The following is a 13967-nucleotide window of genomic DNA, read 5'->3' as shown; positions in this document are numbered from 1 at the left end:
ACAATCCTGTGTGCTACAAGTGGTAATGTAAATTGCTTTGGGACCCTGCAAACATTTTTACTTCTGAACTGAGAGATTATGCCTTAACAACTCATTCAAGGACCTGGGATGTCAGAGTCCCCCAGTTTGAAAATGTGGCTTTCAAGTGAAATACATTTCTTACTCTGCTGCAGTTCAGGTAAAAGAGATTGTAAAATGAAACCATACAGGTTTTAGAGGCCAGGCCTAAGCCAGTATCCACACCACTTCTGTCCATCAGTAGGAAGCTGTTGGCAGAAACTAGGTCATATGGCCACATGAGCAGGAGAAATTTTCTCTAGCTCTGAATGAAGACAGGTAAATGCATTTGACGAACATCCAGCCAGTCTTTAATATGCCCCATTTATCATTGTTTACACTCCTGCAAAATAGCCCTTCTGAACAATACAATACTTTGAACAATACTGCTTATGCATACCTAATATTTTAATTTTATTTTACTGTGAACAAGTAAAAATTCTCTGTGAACACCAGCCTCTTTGAGCAGGCACTTGCTATATCCTACAAAACCAGCTGTCTGGGGCCAAGACATTTTCCTCAGCTTTTTGCTGATGTAACAGGAAAATTTAATCAAAACTTCTTTATTTCCCACTTTATGTATACCAATGATAAATTTATTACAAAAGGAAGGAAATTCTACAAGTGGAGAAACTAATGAAATAAGAAACTGTTAAAGATTGTAAACTGCTGTGTAGGATAGATATTCACAGCCAGTAATGGAAGTCTGATAATAATTCTCATGTCATTACGGTTGTTAACCCTTTGCAAAAACTCAACAAATTGTTTTATTGATTAATATCTAATTTGAATATTCAATTCACACAAGTAGTTTCTTTTGAGAGAAATTTTTACTTTCATTGAATTTTCTTTACTTCGCCTTTGAAATATACCCACTTATGTTAAAGATAAACTTAACCAGGCCGGCGCCGCGGCTCACTAGGCTAATCCTCCGCCTAGCGGCGCCGGCACACCGGGTTCTAGTCCCGGTCGGGGCGCTGGATTCTGTCCCAGTTGCCCCTCTTCCAGGCCAGCCCTCTGCTGTGGCCAGGGAGTGCAGTGGAGGATGGCCCAGGTGCTTGGACCCTGCACCCCATGGGAGACCAGGAAAAGCACCTGGCTCCTGGCTCCTGCCATCGGATCAGCGCGGTGCGCCGGCCGCAGCGCGCTGGCCGCGGCGGCCATTGGAGGGTGAACCAACGGCAAAGGAAGACCTTTCTCTCTGTCTCTCTCTCTCACTGTCCACTCTGTCTGTCAAAAAAAAAAAATAAAAAATAAAAAAAAAGATAAACTTAACCCACCAGATGTAGTGTGAATCAGCATCTCCCAATAAGATTTTCCAAGGAAATTAGAATCTGTTTTATGCATAGACACTAACTTACCAAGGTTTATTTTAGCCATCAGAGGATTGCAAAGCACAAGAAGAGGAAATGATTAAGTCAGAAATATATTAATCCTCGTGTCTCCATTTATCATAGAATTTACATTACCAATATCATCATAATATATGGAAACATTTTTATTGTAATAATTAACTTGCCTTTGACAGTGTTTTCAGCAAGATTTGAGAATTGTCCATCTACTTTATTAGTTCTTGATTCAATCCTAGACATTTAAAAATATCCTTCTCTCTAATTTATCTGGATTGTTCAACTAAAGTTGAGAGTAAGGCAAGTAAGAAACTAAAGCACTCATTAACATTTAACATGAGTAATACCTGTAAAGGCCTTGCTTTTGTTTCTTTGTATAATTGTCTTAGTTAATTAATTTTAATTCTCACATTCATCCCACCTCACACATAAGGGAGATGTTAGAGGGACTGATACTCAAGATTGCCCAGTGTGGTTTCACTGGAAACATTCCATATGACTGGTTCATGTCTTTCTAGTCTTTAAATATTTGAAGTATCAACTTGGAATAATGATACTTTTTTTTTGGAAGAGGTAGCTAGATTTTAGGGATCATGACTGGTAAATTCACATTTTAAAAGGATGCAATAGAGATATAAATATATCAAAATCAAAGGAGCATAATCTTTATCATGTGTTATATTGAATTCTGGTTTAAAATGAATTGCAATCTGTATTTATTCAGATTTACTTTTTCATGACTCTTTAAGTTACATATTCTCATGCACTTTTTCATATTTATCAAACTGTGAAATCGCAAATTGTTAGAGATACAGGGAGTGCAATATTTCTGCTATTTTAACTATGTGTGCTTTCATTACTGCTCCCCCATCAGCAGACTCTCCCAATATAAACCCACACCATATAATACCATCCTGGAATTATTAAGGTAATAGTTTTGATTTAGGCAAATGAGTGTGGAACCATATTTGAGAACACACATCCACAAAAATCAAGCATCAAGGTAACACCTAGATGTTTCTTTTCTTTCCTTGTTCTCTTTCATGTGACTCGCAGACTAATGCACACAAAATCATTCTTACATAGCATAAAAGGATCTTTTCTCTACCACACAACAATTGTGAGATACCTTTATAGAAATCATATTTTGTGTTGTTTTGTTATCCTTGGACTAATAAAGTGAGGGAATTTCAGTGTTTATACTTGCAATAAAAACTTTGGCAATCAACACAACTTACTCTATGTACGAAAGTACATGGCATCTGGTTCTATCTGGAGGGAATCTACAGTCTAGTGCAATCTTAGCTCCCTACAACACATCCATAAATCCCCAAACAGCTAATCATGAAAATATTAATGAAACAAGCACATGCTTTATTTATAAGTCTTGGCTTGCGAGCCTCTTACTACACTGCCAGAGAAAAGGAATATTAAAATAAATGATATATGTGTTCAGCACTGAAAATGAATCAAAAGAGCCACAATGTCAGTTATAACAAATTCCAGTAAAATGTCGTTTGGTCACTGTAAACTGAATTGACATTTGTAGCATTCTAAAATGATTTTGGCTAGATGTAATTGGCCAAACTGAATAATTAAAAATTCTAACTATATAAAGTGTTATGTAGTTTATATTATATTACTCAAAGTGATGTTTTCAACATGCTTTAATTTTTCAGAATTATTTATTACAGGTTTATGCATTGAATCATGTTTTAAATTCACAAAATCATGTGTTCTATCCTTATAAAATCATCACTATAACTTATGATAGTACTTAATAAAAACAGACTTCTTTTCTTTTGTATCTTATTTGTTAAGGTAAAATATTTGACAAAAGCAAAAAAGCAAAAAGAAGCCATTGCTTGCTGGCAGAAGAATTTTTCACAATATCATCAAGGAATAGGTAACTGACTATCACTGCACACCTCCAGGGGTTACTGTGCACATTGGATACTTGTACAGTACAAAACTCACTTAGGTAAATGTGGTACCTTTGGTGGAATCATTTCAAAAATCCAAACTATTTCCAATTCTTAGCCTACTGTGCTATTGTCTACAAAAATCAATCAGGGCATTTCAATTGTTTTTGGTCTGTTGCTATCTTATCAGCTAAGTGGTCTATTTTTCATGGAAGTTCTTTTCCTCAATTAGTTTTGCATTTGTTGTACTGCAATGAAAACTTAGAGATATTTTCCATTAGAGACACATTTAAAATCCCTAGTTTGCCAGAAACTTGTGCCTTTGAACAGATCCAGCCCCCCCATCCGCACACTCACCCAGCTGTTTAGATGTTACTAATTCACACATATGGCAGCAGTCAAAATTTAACACCAAATGCATTTAGAATCGTGTGCAAAACAAAGGATGGCCTGAAACAGGAAGGTCAAGTGGAATCTGCCATGTGTTTACTGTGCCTCATAAATGACCCACGACAGAGTTACACTCTCATCAAGAATGACCAGTTAATTAACCTTCGTATAATTCAAAGTCATTCACTCATTACTGCAAGCAAGCAAAGTCATCACAAGGATAGCACATTCATTCTTCCAGTACAAGGAAATTGTCCCCTTTATTTTTCAGACTTCTTGTCTTTGGATGTTAATACCAAAACTCTGCCTTATGTGGAGAGTAACACAGATAATCTAAGCATGAATTTCCTTCACAATCTTTATAAAAATCATTTATAAAAAGGACATTGCTAAATTTCTAATTTTATACAACCATCCTGTATTTAATCACCTAAAATTCTACATTTTAACTGTTTTCAAATTGATCTCTGTAGCTTTCTAAGAAAAAGGATAACTTATAAAATTGTCTCCAATGAAGCTAGTTTAAATTTATGATATCACAATATTTATTCCCTACTTAAATTTTCTCCTTATTTGAATTTATATTACATATTGACACATCTATTTAGTTCTCTTTCAAGGACTTCAACTTCAAAAATGAACTTATTGTCCCCCTACCCTACCATGATAGTCCCTAACTACCCTCACAGTATTCTAGTTATTGAGTATAGATACTTAGGAGTTCACCTGGTTTCCTTCCTTATTATCTTCTTTTTTTTCTTGACAGGCAGAGTGGACAGTGAGAGAGAGAGAGAGAGAGAGAGAGAAAGGTCTTCCTTTGCCATTGGTTCACCCCTCAATGGCTGCTGCGGCCCGTGCACTGCCGCCGGCGCACTGTGCTTATCCAAAGCCAGGAGCCAAGTGCTTCTCCTGGTCTCCCATGTGGGTGCAGGGCCCAAGGACCTGGGCCATCCTCCACTGCACTCCCAGGCCACAGCAGAGAACTGAACTGGAAGAGGAGCAACAGAGACAGAATCCGCGCCCCGACCAGGGCTAGAACCTGGGGTGCCGGTGCTGCAGGTGGAGGATTAGCCTATTGAGCCTTGGCGCCGGCCTCTTGCTATCTTCTTTCACACACATGATCACAACCTACCAGTTCTACTTTATACAAATTCCCTTCATCTGTCTGCTTCTCTGCTCATGTACATAAGCCCACATTGTGTAGAACACCAACCTCTCTTGCTTGCGTACTTGGGACACCATGATCTCTCTCTGCTTCCAGTCTTACTCCATTACAATCCAGTTATCATTCTGCACAACAAGAAGTCCTACTATAATGTAAATCAGATAACTCACTACTTGCCTATGAATTCCTCAACGATTTCCCGTTTCCATAAGGATAAGACTCGCATTTCTTGAATCCCATATACAAATTCTTTTGAAAGGATTTTTCCAACCTTAAATACTAATTTGCTTAGCAGCCCTTCTCAGGCATTATTCTAACCTGCTTTTATTTTCCCCAGTAGAGTACATTCTGTTATCATCATATATTCAGACTTTCTTTGTCCCTACATGACATTCACCCCAACAAATCCCTGGGTAGCACCTAGTATCACACACAGTTTAAACATTGTATATTCCAACTGACCTTTGTTCAGCCTATTAGATTAAATCATGTCCCCCAGCTGGCTTGCTGTGGATCCTTATATTTCCCCTATGCTAATTCTTTCTCCCATATCCCCTCTTTTCTCTCCAATCCATCTGCCCAAAGGTTTCAGATATGTGTGGGTCTGGCTCTAGCTTCAATGCTTACAAGTGTAATACCATTCCCCACCACAAGTCTATCATTTTAAAACAGACACGTCAAAAAAGTAGTTTCTAGTTTGGTATTCTGTCTGTAAGCATAAAGTATCAGAATCTGAAATATTTAAAGTAAGCAGAATTAGAGGGCTAGTGAGCAGCTTGAATTCTGAGCCATGTTGCCTGGTTCAAAATTGAGATCTTCTCACCAGCTGTACAACCCTGGACAAGTTATTTAATGTCTCTGTGCCTCAGTTTTCTTATCCATAGTACACAATTATTCTTACCTCCCTTATAGTTTTGTTGTGAATGTTAAATGACAAAATATTTGCACAGGGCTAACAATAGTGTCTGGCACAGAGAAAAAATTATTAACTACCATTATTACTAATGTCTTAAGCAGTAATGTGTAGAGTCAGGTTATTTGGGTTTAAAGTCATACTTTGGTAAACCCTAACTTTGTCATCTTGGTCAGTTGACTCAACTGTGCAAAGCCAAATATTCATCTTCTTCATAAAAGAAAGAGTATATAACATCCTTAGTAAAATCATACCAATTAGTGTAAATGTTAGGTTATATTAGACAGTTGAATTGGAAAAGGGAAACATTCCTTCTGAAGTTGAAATCTTATTCCTTTAAAGCTGTAGTATCAGTAAATTTGACTTAAGAACTTCAGTTTCACTGACCTCAGTTGAAAAGCTTTATCACTTTATCACTATAATTAAAAATAGATGAACATCAAATGCACATGAGGTATAAATGCCCAGGAGTATCAAGTTCCACAAATTAAAATGAATTTTAACTTTAATGTATAGTACATTCCTGTGAACTTGTCTAACCTAGAAAAATGTTTTTTCTTTTCCTTTTTCCTGTGGAGTAAAGGAAAACTATTTAGTCTCTTGCTATAATTAGATTGCATCTGAAAACTAGTGAAGATTAAGGCTCTGGACATATTATAGATTTTATTTATATATACTCTTTTAAATATAGACTGGTTTTACATTAACTCTATTAACTGAAAATTAAATTTTTAGCTATTTCTATTATTTCCCCTTTAGTCATGAAATGTTAATATCATATTTCTCTGGCACCCTCATTCCAGCTCGTGGTCTTTAGTATGAAAGGACATGTCATCTGGTACTCATTTCCCTGGCACTACATCACACAGACCCAAATGAAGTTTTTAACTAACACCAGCTCCTCATTATCAGTGCTCTCATGCCATTATACTGAAGCCATTTTCTTTTACTCCACAATGAATGGAGTCCTCGCTCTAAGAAAGAAATCCTAATATGACTATATTTTAGCGAAATACATCACAATATTATGAATAAGTAGTTTAGAAGGAAAACAATATTGGCTATACTGCCTTTATTTAAGGTTTCAGTGTTTTACTGTTGATGCTGTGAGAAGGGGTAGATTATAATATCCCCTGAGAGAAGTAACCAGCATGCTCTGAGCTAGATCAGAAGCAAACCACCCCAAATCAAGCAGAGCCTTCATTCTTGGACAAGACAAGCACATAAACATAGCTGTTTCTTTAATAGTAACTTAGGGCCAGCATTGTGGCATAGCAATGCTGGCATCCCATATTGGCGCCGGTTCAAGTCCCAACTGCTCCACTTTCAATCCAGCACTCTTCTAATGTGCCTGGGAAAGCAACAGAAGATAGCCCAAATCCTTGGGTTCCTGAACATCTGTGGGAGACCTGGAAAAACTCCTGGCTCCTGACTTCAGCCTGCCTAGTCCTGACCCTTATGGCCATTTGGCGGGTGAACCAGTGGATGGAAGATGTCTCTCTATCTTTGTGTCTCTCCCTCTCTCTATGTAGCTATGCCTTTGAAGTGAATAAATAAATCTTTAAAAAGTAGTAAGTCCAAACAGAAAAAACAGTCTCTATGCAGCAATTTGCAATAGACGGTGGTTTGTTTCTCTAGCAGTTGGGCAACTTTTTTTAATATCCTTATATTGTGGATAATTTCTGTGTTTATGATTTGAGTCTCTCCAAAGCAGAATCCAAACAACTTCATTCTTTGCTCTTTGATGCAAGGCTCAGCGAATGCAATCACCAGTGAAAGACCAAAGTTAATAGAAGGAAGGAGAATCTGCAAAGGATCCATCTTAACTAAGAGTGGTGACAGAGGCAGCTGGCTTTCTGTGTAACCCTGGTTACAGGATTGCATTCCTGCCTCTCAAACAATTCCAATAGAGAGCAGTATATTGGAGTTCCTGGAAGAAGAGAGTGGATGGTGGGAGTGGCAGTGGTTTAGTCAGCAAGCCAGTTCTGCGGCATGATCTGGCCAATGTTCCTTGAAGCTGGATTTCAAGCTGGTTGCTTGGGCTCCCTAGCATTCTTTTTTTAAAAAAAAATTTTTTAAGATTTTATTTATTTATTTGAGAGGTAGAGTTACAGACAGTGAGAGGGAGAGACAGTGAGAGAGGTTTTCCCTCTGTTGGTTCACTCCCCAAATGGCCACAGTGGTCGGAGCAGCACCCATCCAGAACTGGGAGCTAGGAGCTTCTTCTGGGTCTCCCATGTAGGTGCAGGGGTCCAAGAACTTGAGCCATCTTCTACTGCCTTCCTAGGCCACAGCAGAAAGCTAGGTTGGAAGAGGAGCAGCCAGGACTAGAACCAGCACCTATGGTATGTCAGTGCTGCAGGCAGAGGATTAACTTACTGCGCCACGGTGCCAGCCCCAGGCTCCCTAGCATTCTATGAGTTACCTTTGTTATTGTTGTTGTTGTAATAAATGTATTTTCTATTTCATCAATCAATTTTTGTTGCTTTCTATTAATTGGTACAGAATCTCCATGGATATTATAACGTGAATATCTATTTGCAGCTTCAAATTTACCAAACTAGCTAGAATTATATCCAGGGCAATAAAAAAAAGGACATCATTAAACTTAATCTTCCCAGCAGCCTAATGGTAAGGGTATCATCCCCACAATGATTATGAGGAAAAGAGACTAAGACTGATTTGTGTAACATCTTAGTGATATTGGTTAATAGAATTCTGTGACAAAGGTGGATCTAGTTAATTAGTATTCTTGCAGGCCATCAAAATTGATTGATATGATCAATATTAAATAATGAGTCACCTTACTATGTATATTGGCTATTGTTAGCCACATGATTCACCTTTTGTCCCGCAGATGACTGTAATAGAAATGAACACACCAGCTGACCCTTTCCTCTCTACTGGCACATTTACTTTATGTTTATCTTCAGATCAAGAGTTCTCTCAAGTGTAAGACCCACATCTGTACTTCGACATGTTAAGAACCAACTTTTGGCCAGTGCCGTGGCTCAATAGGCTAATCCTCCGCCTGTGGCGCCTGCACACTGGGTTCTAGTCCCGGTCGGGGCGCCGGATTCTGTCCTGGTCACTCCTCTTCCTGTCCAGCTCTCTGCTGTGGCCTGGGAGTGCAGTGGAGGATGGCCCAAGTCCTTGGGCCCTGCACCTGCATGGGAGACCAGGAGAAGCACCTGGCTCCTGGCTTCGGATCAGCAAGGTGCGCTGGCCGCAGCATGCCGGCCGCAGCAGCCATTGAGGGGTGAATCAACAGAAAAAGGAAGACCTTTCTCTCTGTCTCTCTCTCTCACTGTCCACTCTGCCTGTCAAAAAAAAAAAAAAAAAAAAACTTTCAACACAGCTGGATGAACAGGTTCCTCTTCCTTTCCTCTTCCTTTAGATGTCAACATAAAGTCAGTATAATCCTGGGAGTTTTATTGTCAATTAACAGGAACACTTAGAGGACATAAATATTTTTTAAAGATTTTTTTAAAATTTATTTGAGAGGTAAAGTCACAGATATTGAGAGGGAGAGACAGAGAAAAGTCTTTCATTCACTGGTTCACTCCCCAAATGGCTGCAACAGCAGCAGCTTAGCTGATCCAAAGCCGGAAGCCAGGAGCCTCCTCCAGGTCTCCCACACAGGTGCATGGGGCCCAAACACTTGGGCCATCTTCTACTGCTTTCTCAGGCCTTCACAGAGGGCCGGATCTAAAGAGTAACAGCTGGGACTAGAACCGGTGCCCATATGGGATACTGGCGCCTACTGCATCACAGTGCCAGCCCCCATAAACACTTATTTGAGTCCTTTTTCAAAAGATAAAAACAACTAAAATAAGAAAATATGCTCAAATTCTAAGTGGGAAAAATACTGAAAAAATTCTGCAGAAATCGAGAGGGCAGATTCCCAACAGATACATTATCAACACTAGCAACAACTTTTTAAGAATATATGAATATAGAATCAAAATCTCCAACAGATTTTAAAAAATAAAAGATATTTGAATTTTTTATTAAAAATATTTTAAATATATTCAAAAATCTTTTATATATATATGTGCATATAAATTTCTAAGACATCATATATTTTAAAGAATAACCTATGGTTTGGATATGGTTTGAGTTTGTTTCCCAAGGGTTCATGTATTGAAATCTTGATCCCCAGAGTAGTGATATTGGAAGATGGCATACTCCTTTAAGAGGTTTGATGATCTGTAGGTCAATTTGGGTGTGCCTTCAGAAGGGATTGTAAGGCTCCAGTCATTCTTTGGCTTCCTATTTAACAATATTATTCCTTCACCTCAACCATCAACAATGTACTCCTACCACTGTGGTGCCATTTGCCATGAGGTTTTCAGGAGACCCAGCAGATGCCAGGTGCCATAGCCTGAAACCTCCATAACTGTGAGCTAAACAAACCTATTTTCTTTATAAAGTTTCCCAACCTCAGGTATTTCACTAGAACAAAAACTGGACTAATGCAAATAGGTCCAGGAAAACCTCTGCAAAGAAACCTGAACTATGTGTTTGCTCCTGGAGAAAAGATCTGCACTATCTCTGAAAAATTTTACCAAAGACGGCACATACAAAATTCAAATACAGGGGATGGTGCTGTGGCATAGTGGGTAAAATGCCTTCTGTGACATTGGCATCCCATGGGGATGCTGTTTCAAGTTTCAGCTGCTCCACTTCCAATCCAACTCCCTGCAAATGTCCAGGGAAAAGCAGCAGAAGGTCTCAAGTGTTTGGGCCCCTGCCACTGGGATTAAACTTCTGGCTCCTGGCTTTGGCCTGGTTCACCCTTGTCCTTTGCAACCACTTAGAAAGTGTTAGAAAGTGACCCAGCATATGGAAGATCTCTCTCTCTCTCTCTTTCTCTCTTTCTCTCTTTCTCCCTCTCTCTTATTCTATAACTCAGACTTTCAAATAAATAAATAAATAAATGCTTTTAAAAAATCCAAATGAAATGCTAAATAAGCAGCAAAGAATGTTTATATGAAAGTAGTTGATCAAATAGCCTCATAACCTCATCTATTTCCAAGCAGAATTTCTCTTGCAGGTGGCTCTGCCTACCTCAATGCCATTACAATCAGAATTCTTGTCACAATGTCACAGGGAACATTTCTCTAAATAATACAAATCAGATATCCAAGAAAGTTTTACTTTGATGCTAAATTCCTCTTGATTAACACTTAATTTTTCCAAGTTTAAGAAAAAAAAATTTATGTAAGTGATGAAAATGTTAATATTTAGCTTGCAGATTCTCTATTTCAAATTAAATACTATTCCTCATTACAATCTTATAGAAATATCCAATTAGAATTATCTGGCCTTGTTCACTTTTTGTTAAAAATTTACATTAATTAAAAGTTATAAATTTAATAGAACGGCTTTCTTTCAAAACAATTATTGTATCCAAATATTTATATTTTGTTGTATATCTTTTAAATAATCAAATAATTTAAAATTTTGTTCCAGTCTTGCACACATGCTACTAATTGCATTTCGCAGTGCTTTTCTTTCTTCCTCCTCTGTTATTATTTAGATAACATTGTTGATATCCCCCAAAGGTCCATGGGTTAAGGGTTGATCCCCAGAGTCCTATGCTAATGGATTAATGATGGAATTTAGTACAGTGTCGTCTGAAGGTGTGCTCTTGCGAAGTGATTAGATTTTATTAGGTTGTTAGAGGGAGGCCTATGACTGAGTCATGGTGACTTTTTAAGGAGAGACCACATTATGTAAACAATAGGCATGTGCCCTGTCACTGCTTTCTGGCTTGACTTGTGATTCTCACTCCTCATGCATTCTGACACACACTGCCTTCATCAGATGCCAGACCAGTGGACCCACCCGATTGCAGACTGTGAACCTCCAAAATCACATATTGAAATGCATCCTAATCCTTCATAAGTGGCTTCTCTCAAGTATTTTCATAGCAGAGATGAAAAGCTGATTAATACACCTCTACTTCTCTCTTCTTCACTTTCTGTCTCCCCTTTCCTGTTATAATGCACTGGTTTTAAGAAAGTTATTTTTGTTTTGCAATGAATCATTTTAGTGAAATTTTGTTCTACTAGCCTTTGTATTGATTTATTCTCTTAGATATTCCTGATAAATATGCAATCTGAAAATACCTGTTATACCTCTACTTCTTCCTAGATTGTTTTTCAAAACATTTATCTTATTTATTTGAAAGGTAGAATTACAGAAAGAGTGGGAAAGAGAAGTACATCTTTCATCTGTTGAGTCACTTTCCAAATGGTCACAACAGCCAGGGCTAGGCCAGGCCAAAGCCAGAGGCCAGGAGCTCCATCTGGGTCTCCTACATGGGTGGCAGTGACCCAAAACAGGCACATAAGCAGGGAACTGGATTGGAAGCCAAGCAGCCGGGGCTTAAACCAGCGTTCCAAAGTAGGGTTCCCCATGTTGAAGGTGGTGGCTTAACCTACTGCACCACAATGCTGACACCTCTAGTTTTAATTTGTTTTATTATATTGCTTAACTCAATGGGCTAGTTCCTCCAAACAATGCTACTTAATTGTGAAGCTATCCAATATCCTGATCTCTTCTTCTAACAATCTTCTTGAGTTTATCTCCATTTATGTTCTTATGCCCTCCAAGACTGTCAGTTTTAATTTGTCCCATTTCTTTGGTAACTGTTTACTTCTTATAAACTTGTAGCAAAACTGTTAATTCTTTTGCTTTCTTATTTCTGCTTTACATCTCTATGTTGAATACATTCCTCCATCTGTTTAAATGGAGATGACTTTATTTCCTGTAATTTTTGCCTCTTTTTTGTATCTCAATCTCCCAGAGTGGGTATTTTTGGTACTTTTATCCACTGCTCTATTCCCAGTGACTAGAAAAGTGCCATTATTGGTAAAGTGACACTTCTTATTTCACAGAGGCTGGTTTAGTTGTAATTCATATCACATAAATCAAACAACTAAACGAGCAGGCACTCCAATTTGAATCAGATAAATTTCAATAAAATAGAAACAAAAGTATTACTGCTACTTTACATGCCAGTTGAAAGGAGCATATCTAAAAGCACGTGTTATAATAATCTGTAATCTAGAAATGTGCTGATCAGTATTCCTTCATTCACGTAGCTCTTGGGTAAAATATTTTTGTTAGTTCCTGTTTCTTCTGTTTTGGTATATAAATTCGCTTTGATTTCCTTTTGTCAACTGTTTTTTTTTTTTCTTTTTCTTCTCCCACATTACTGTAAATATTCATCTTCTGAAATAGTATCTCTGCAAATTAAAGATTATGGATTTTAAAAAGATTTTTATTTGACAGTGAAAATGTATCCCTTGGGATACTTCTTTCTTACTAATAAAAACCCACTAACTACTCCGTTCATTGCCATACCAAGAACTGTCTTCAAAGATAGGCCCCTGAGGTTTTACACAGTGTTGATCTCAGTTAATCCAGGCTTTGAAAATATGCAATTTAGGAAAATGGTATTCAAATTTGAACTATGTAATATTTTATTAATATGTAGAAAATGTATTTCCTTCTCATTCAATTTCTAATTAAGTAGAACCTTGCATTTGAATAAGGATAAATCATGTTTGGTTCTTGCTGCTTAAATTCCTGCAAAAATAATCCCTGTACTGGCTTTTCAGAGATACAAGCCTGTACCTGATATTATTCTTTCACTTAATTATGTCAAGGAAAGACAAGATTGTAGCATTTAGTCATTTTGGTATTTTAATGTTAATATTCAAAATTATTCCCTTATATTGTAAAAGAGAAATAAGAACTAAATTGGAATCCTTCCTATCCGTTTCCAATTCCAAAATGAAAGATGTCCTGGAAATGACATATGAGACCAATACTTTGGTCCTTTCCCCTTCCTTAACTTCTTCCCATGTGCCATTTTTTCCAAAAAGCACACCATCAATAACTCACTTGCGCAGGAATTCAGACTCTTCCATGCTCAAGATCTAAGAAATTCCTACAGAAATTAACTTCTATTAGTTCAAACTAGAAATAGTCACAGAGAGCAGACATTCATGGTGGGAATGTCAATTTCCATCACTTACCACTCAAATGGGGATGAGAACTCATTGCTGAGTAGGTAGGTAGATAGAAAATTGATCATCTTTATCATACTACAGCACTGAGATTTTTCAGTTCCCTCCTCACCATCTTTATCCATTTTT

General features: G+C 37.7%; 1 pseudogene; it reads left to right on the top strand.

Annotated features, from left to right (window-relative positions):
• Positions 1–13967, top strand: part of LOC100349517 (heterogeneous nuclear ribonucleoprotein H2-like) — an 86572-nt pseudogene that overhangs the window by 10075 nt on the left and 62530 nt on the right.

Source organism: Oryctolagus cuniculus, chromosome 8 (assembly GCF_051225735.1).
Source record: "Oryctolagus cuniculus isolate XC-2025 breed Fujian yellow rabbit chromosome 8, ASM5122573v1, whole genome shotgun sequence".
NCBI classification, from domain to species: Eukaryota; Metazoa; Chordata; class Mammalia; order Lagomorpha; family Leporidae; genus Oryctolagus; species Oryctolagus cuniculus.
The sequence above is the reverse complement of the archived record's forward strand: the minus strand, read 5'-3'. Positions and strand labels throughout refer to the sequence as shown.